This window comes from Schistocerca cancellata, chromosome 7 (genome assembly GCF_023864275.1).
Source record: "Schistocerca cancellata isolate TAMUIC-IGC-003103 chromosome 7, iqSchCanc2.1, whole genome shotgun sequence".
In the NCBI taxonomy this organism is placed as follows: Eukaryota; Metazoa; Arthropoda; class Insecta; order Orthoptera; family Acrididae; genus Schistocerca; species Schistocerca cancellata.
The window spans coordinates 265,739,373-265,746,455 of record NC_064632.1 but is presented as its reverse complement, the minus strand read 5'-3'; the positions used below and the strand labels follow the sequence as shown (position 1 = coordinate 265,746,455).

The window sequence follows — 7,083 nt, the reverse complement described above, 5'->3', positions numbered from 1 at the left end:
AAAGAAATTGTGAAGAAAGAACATTAATAAAACAGTGTAAGGAGCTTGCCATACCTTGTAAACATTGTAGAAGAGGCAATACAAGGCAAGAACAGCGAGGAAGACCCAAACTGAACAGATGTAAAAAATACAACGTTTATAACTTGTGCAAGATGCCGCGAAAATTACTGCTTCAACTGCTTTTACGATGAATGTCGCCCCAGCGCGCGTAAATAATCAAGTGTAAAACAATAAAAGTACTTAATTTTATACACGAAATTCTCGCGTACCCATTACTATAGCTTCCTGAAAATTTATTTGAAATCCGAAATTTACTTTTTCATCATTTTTATGCAATATATGTAGCATTATTCCAGTTTATTTTCAGTGCAAGTAACGTTAAAATTCGAAATAGAGAAAGGCTTCAGCACGAGGACTCAACCACACGACCATTGGACAGTCATTATGAAATCTTTCTGGAACGTCAGCTGTTGGCCGGAAACTACTCTCACATAAATGCCTCATGCAGGCCCACATAAAGAATTTTGTTGCTTCTGAAGGCTTGGCCATCTGAAGCTGGCGCTTCTGTCACTTTCATTTCTAGTCCAGCCTGCATAAAGCTTAAGTATTGACGAAATGGGCTATAACGGGTAACCTCCTCATCTCAGAGTAGCACTTGCAACCTACGTCCTCAATTATTTCATGGATGTATTCCAATCTCCACCTTCCTCCTCCGTTTTTGTCATCTACAGCTCCCTCTGCTACCATTGAAGTATATCCTGTGAGAGGGGGGGGGAGGGGTTGATTGGGGGAGGAAACCAGACAGCGAGGTCATCGGTCTCATCGGACTAGGGAAGGACGGGGAAGGAAGTCGGCCGTGCCCTTTCAAAGGAACCATTCCGGCATTTGCCTGGAGTAATTTAGGGAAATCACGGAAAACCTAAATCAGGATGGCCGGACGCCGGTTTGAACCACCGTCCTCCCGAATGCGAGTCCAGTGTGCTAGCCACTGCGCCACCTCGCTCGGTACCATTGAAGTCATTCTCTAATGTATTAACAGATGTCCTATTATCAAAAATGGCTCTGAGCACTATGGGACTTAACATCTGAAGTCATCAGTCCCCTAGAACTTAGAACTACTTAAACCAAACACACACATCCATGACCGAGGCAGGATTCGAACCTGCGACCGTAGCAGCCGCGCGGTTCCTGACTGAAGCGCCTAAAACCGCTCGGCCACCGCGGCCGGCGTGCTATTATCTTGTCCCTTCTCCTTGTCAGTATTTTAAGTATATTCCATTCCTCTCCGATTCTGCACAGAACATCCTCATTCTTTACCTTATCAGTCACCGAGCGGGGTGGCGCAGTTGTTGAGTATCACACTGGACTCGTATTTGGGAGGACGACGGTTCGAAATCGCGTCCGGCCATACTGATTTAGGTTCTCCGCAATTTCCCTAAATCACTTCAGGCAATTTCCGGGACGATTCCTTTGAAAGAGCAAGGTCATCTACCTTCCCCATCCTTCCTTACCCCTATTGGACCGATAATCTCGCTGTCTGGTCCTCCAGCCAAACTTATCAGTCCACCTAAGTTTCAACCTTTCGCCTGTAGTACCACATCTAAAATGCTTCGAATTGCTTTTGTTCCGGTTTTCCTACAGTCCATATTTCACCACCATACGATGTTGTGCTCCAAACGTAAATTCTCAGAAATTTCTTCCTCAAATCAAGGCCTGTGTTTGATACCAGTAGACTTCTCTTGCCCATGAATGCCCTTTTAGCGAATGCTCGTCTGATTTTGATGTCCTCGTTACTTCGTCCGTCATTATGTTGCTGCCTAGGTAGTAGATTTCGTTAACTTCATCTACTTCGTGACTATCAGTCCTGAAGTGAAGTTTCTTGCTGTTCTCATTTCTACTACTTCTCATTACTTTGGCCTTCGTCGATTTACTCTCAATCCATATTCTGTACTCATTAGACTGTTCATTTTATTCAGCAGATCATGCAATTCTTCTTCACTTTCACTGAGGGAAGGAATGTCATCAGCAGATAGTATCAATGATATCCTTTCACCTCGAATTTCAATTCCACTCCGGAACCTTTCTCTTATTTCAGTCATTGCGTCTGCGATATATAGATTGAACAGTAGGGGCGAAAGACTAGATCCCTGTCTAATACCATGTTTAATCCGACAAGGTCAACAAATCCAATGAACTTGTCTTGATTTTCCTTTAGTCTTTTTTCCATTATAAACCGCAACGTCACAATTGCCTTCATATTTCCTAAAGTCAAACTGATAGTCACGTAACACCTCCTCAAAGCCAAACTGATATTCATCTAACACATCTTCAATTTTCTTTTCCACTTTCATTTATATTTGTCTTTTCAGCCACTGGGATGTATTAGCTGCTAACCTGATTGTGCGATAATTCTCGCACTTGGCAGCTCTTGCAGTCTTCACAGTTGCATAGATGATATTATTCCGAAAGTCAGAGGGTATCTCGCCATGCTCATAGATTTTGCTCACCAACGTAAATAGTCGTTTTGTTGCCACGTCCCCTAATGATTTTAGTAATTCTGATGAAATCTTATCTATCCCTTCTCTTCATTTGATCTGAAGTCTTCTAAAGCTGTTTTAAATTCTGATTCCTGGATCCTCTGTATTTCTATATAAACTCTTGTTTCTTTTCTATCACATCAGACAAATCATCCCCCTGACACAGGCCTTTAATGTACCTATTCCGCCTATCCGCTCTCCCCTAGTGAGATGTAATCTGCAGGAATATGATATAGTCAGAGATGCTACAACGGTACATATTGGAAGTTCTTCCTGGGATCCATTATTTATACTCTCTACTTGGTCTTGAGGTTAATGCCTAAGACATCAGTCACATGTCGCATACTGAATGTGGCCTACATTATCTGGAACGGCCCCAAGCGGCTGTGAACCGGAGCGGGTCATGCATTGCAGCTGTCCGCAGCGGCTTATAGGCGCTGTGGATCACCTAAGCCGCGATAGCTGCCGGGGCAATTAATCCGGAGACGCGGCTGGATGCAATAGTGGGCGGCGTGTTATCTGGGCTGCGCCGGCGTGTCTGGTCCCGGGGACTCGGCTGCGTCCGGTAGGCGCCAGTCGGCAGTCGCCGCCTCACATGCAAGCCGCCAGCTGGAGGGCGCTTAACGTCCGCCAGATTAAGGGCCACTGGGAGAGAGCGAGGCAAAAGGGGGTGGAAGGGGAGGGGAAGGGAGGCAGGCAGGGAGGGAGTGGGGACTGCTAGCGCTCGATATCTGCAACTGGGTCAGACGGCCGTTGGATCCGCGCCACAAGTGCCGGCTCGGCGAAATAGGCGCGCCAGCGGCGGCGCAGACCCTCGTCGGCTGCCCTAAACTAGCGTGCTAAATCACCAGAATGGCCGGCACTGAGGAAAAAAAAAATTAAATAATCAGAACTCTCTGACTCCCTAGCCTCTAACACAATCTGTAATTACAGTTTAAAACGTGGCTGTTACTCAGAAACCGTATACTAGTTTCACAATAGGATTATACAGCTAACCGGTTGGAAACTACCGTTTGGTGCATTGACCTAGGTTTCGACCCCTGCTAAGGACGTCTTCGTCAAGATGAAATTTTGATAAACCGTAAGATTACATTCCGAAAAAAGTATGGTCCGAATTTAGAGCAGCCATGCTCAAGACAAAAATAAAGTAAAACTTTCAGCCTTTGCCACGTGTTGCTAGTTAGGAAGAATATCCGACAAGGGTGTCCGTCCCCGGTAGCTGAGAGGTCAGCGCGACAGAATGTCAATCCTAAGGGCCTGGGTTCGAGTCCCAGCTGGGTCGGAGATTTTGTCCGCTCAGGGGCTGGGTGTTGTGTTGTCCTAATCATCATCATTTCATCCCTATCGACGCGAAAGTCGCAGAAGTGGCATCAAATCGAAAGACTTGCATCTGGCGAACGATCTACCCGGCGGAAGGCCCTAGTCAGACGACATTTATTTATTTATTTCTGATAGGGATAAACGACTGCTGCAATGAAAAATTCAATGTAAAGGATGTTACTTACAGAAGAAGAAGCACTCCGTATTCAGGCCACAAGTGGCCCATCGGGGACATCCGACCGCCGTGTCATTCTCAGATAAGGATGCGGATAGGAGGGGCGTGTGGTCAGCACACCGCTCTCCCGGTCGTTATGATGGTTTTCTTTGACCGGAGCCGCTACTATTCGGTCGAGTAGCTCCTCAATTGGCATCACGAGGCTGAGTGCACCCCGAAAAATGGCAACAGCGCATGGCGGCCCGGATGGTCACCCATCCAAGTGCCGACCACGCCCGACAGCGATTAACATCGGTGATCTCAGGGGAACCGGTGTATCCACTGCGGCAAGGCCGTTGCCAAGGGATGTTACTTACAACACCGTTAAAAAGCCATCATACGTATCAAAGCATATGTTGTTCCGAACTAGGCACTCGTGGTAGAGCCTTGGAAGTTTATAATGCAAATGGTGCGTTAAAGAACTTTCAAATTCCCTGATGATCGAACTTCTAGTTCTGTCACAAGGAAGCCAAGCATAACACAACCGCGGAATGTTAAACGCCAAAAATGACATAAAACTACTGTATAGCGTTACCCTTTGGGAGGAATTCTGAAACTGTCCGTGTGTTAACGTAATGGACAGAGCATATCGAACCTGAATTTAGTACTATGGCAATTAGTAGAAAGCCGAAAGACTTTAATTTTGTAAGAAAAGAAAGCAATAAAGTTCCCTCAAATGAAACAATAAACAGTCGCCTACCTAATTAGGCATAATAATGTGAAAACATTATTTTCAATGGATTTAAATATATTCTTTCAAAAGGGACTTACATAAATTCCGCCTTAGTAAAGTGCCATGAATACACACAACTGCCAGGCGAAATGCACAATGGATAGCAGTAGCGATTAACAGCATATGTTAGCAATCACAGAAATGTAAAAGAGACTTTGCTCCTGTTAATTATAATTACTACCTCAACCATTAATTTATTCAGCACAAAATGTTCTCAAAGGCCTCTTGAGATTAAGCGCACCTGACAAGAGTTCAAGTCTGACTAACACATACACATCACAAATGCAATAAATAAACACTGTACTAAGGCAATTTATTTTCATTCTACAGTGTAAATGCTCCAGATTTCATTAGCAAGAACCATATTCAAAATAACTTTCTCCTACTAGCAAAGGTTAAAGTGGGGCCCCTTTAAACTGTCCATTCCTTTATAAGCAATTATGCACACATTTCAGAACCAATTTTCATCACATTAGTACTGACTTCCATCCCTACTTGACATTATTTATCTTTCAATGCTTTATAGCAATATACACAGACGATACTCTTAATTAACTTCATAAATACGTTCAAGGTAAAGTAAAGTTTCAAACAGGTTTAGCATTATGTGCCTTTTTCATTACTTGAGCAGCAAGTGATTTTAACTATCAGCATTTATACTCTTTAGCACTAAACTTTGGCACAATCAGCGTAGCAGCAATTCAAAGCAAAATAAAGCTTTTTAACAAGTTCGAAATAACGTGCCTCTCTCGTTATCTGTGAAACAAATGATTTAACGAGGAACTTTTATATGCTTTGAAACTGAAACTTAGGCACATTTAAATAGAAACAAGTTAGTGTTCTTTCATAAACAGGATAGTCGGTATTAAACACGTTTAGGAAAGTACCCTGCTTGGTATCATGAAGAGGACAGTTTAAAATTTCAAACACGAATTTTGCAACACTTGAAATTTCTTGAAAACGCACACACGTGTTTACAGGATTGCACTGGTATACATATCTGATCTCTAAAATTGGTGAAGAAGTGGCGCAATAGTGGTGGCAAGCACGTGGCGGCTATCTGGTCTCACTTCTAGCGGATTTATGCACTATTTAATTCTTCTTGGCGAGGTATTAGTCATTTTAGAGCCATTCCAAAGGCGAGAGCACCATTTTACAGCCGGAACCACATCCGAGGCCATTCCATCATAAATTCGGTTTCTGAATGCCTCACTTGGCACCTGCGGTGTTGACTGCAGAACTGCTGGCCACTGACTGCCTCACTAACTCCCTCTCTTGCCGCACAGATTGACCGCCACTTCCACCTTTTCTCGCTCGCCAAGCCCCTTCTGTTGCGGAGGGGGTTCCCTGCGTCTTTTCTATTTCACAATACAAGATCCCTAAGTATGAACCAGCTTTCTACATACAATTTTGTTTTTACAAACAGACATATATTATAAAATTCCATTATTTAAACACACCGTTAAGTATTTACAAAGTATACATCATAAATTTCCATTTCCCTCCAACAATTCAAAGATCTTAACTCAAACAGAATAAACATTTCATAATAAAATTACACTGTACTAATTACAATCGATAATGGTGTTACAAGTTTTATTTTATTTTCGACTTGAGCATAGCTGCTCTAAACTCGGACCATTATTTTTTCGCAATGTAATTTTACTGTTTATCAAAATTTCATTCTAATGTAGGTGTCGAAACTTAGGTCGTTTACCAAACAGTAATTTGTAACCGGTTGTATAATCCCATGTTAGATCTGTAACTAACCAAGTTTCATTCTGACGTCTTAATGAATACCATATGCAAAAGGACATAGCACGTATTTCTACATGAAAGTACGAATTCAAAAGAATTTTACAGTATATTTTCGATCACAATGTGCCCAGCAAGGCTCTGAGGGTTGGGACTACCCCACTGTGGTTCAATTTCTTTTCAAATTTTTGTTTCTTAAAATTATTACCAAGGCTTTAGATAATAATTTTAAAATTATTACAATACTGGTCAGAAGCCGATCTTGGGATAGATAAGTTGGCGTTAGGGAGAAATATAGGAAGCGAGGCAATACTACGCTGATTTCCTTTAGAAGATAGGTTAAAGAAAGGCAAATGGTTTTTTCTAGCGTTTGTAGATGTAGAGAAAGCTTCTGACAAAACTCGAGTGTACTCTTTGAAATGAAGAAGGTTGCAGAAAAAAGTACAAATAGCGGAATTTGAATTAGATCTTGTATGGTGACCAGACTGCAACGACAAACAGTCGAGGTACATGAAAGGCAGTCA

General features: G+C 42.7%; 1 pseudogene; it reads right to left on the bottom strand.

Annotated features, from left to right (window-relative positions):
- Window positions 1-4,254: 4,254 nt before the first annotated feature.
- Window positions 4,255-4,372, bottom strand: LOC126093774 (5S ribosomal RNA; annotated as a pseudogene).
- Between the last annotated feature and the right edge of the window lie 2,711 nt (window positions 4,373-7,083).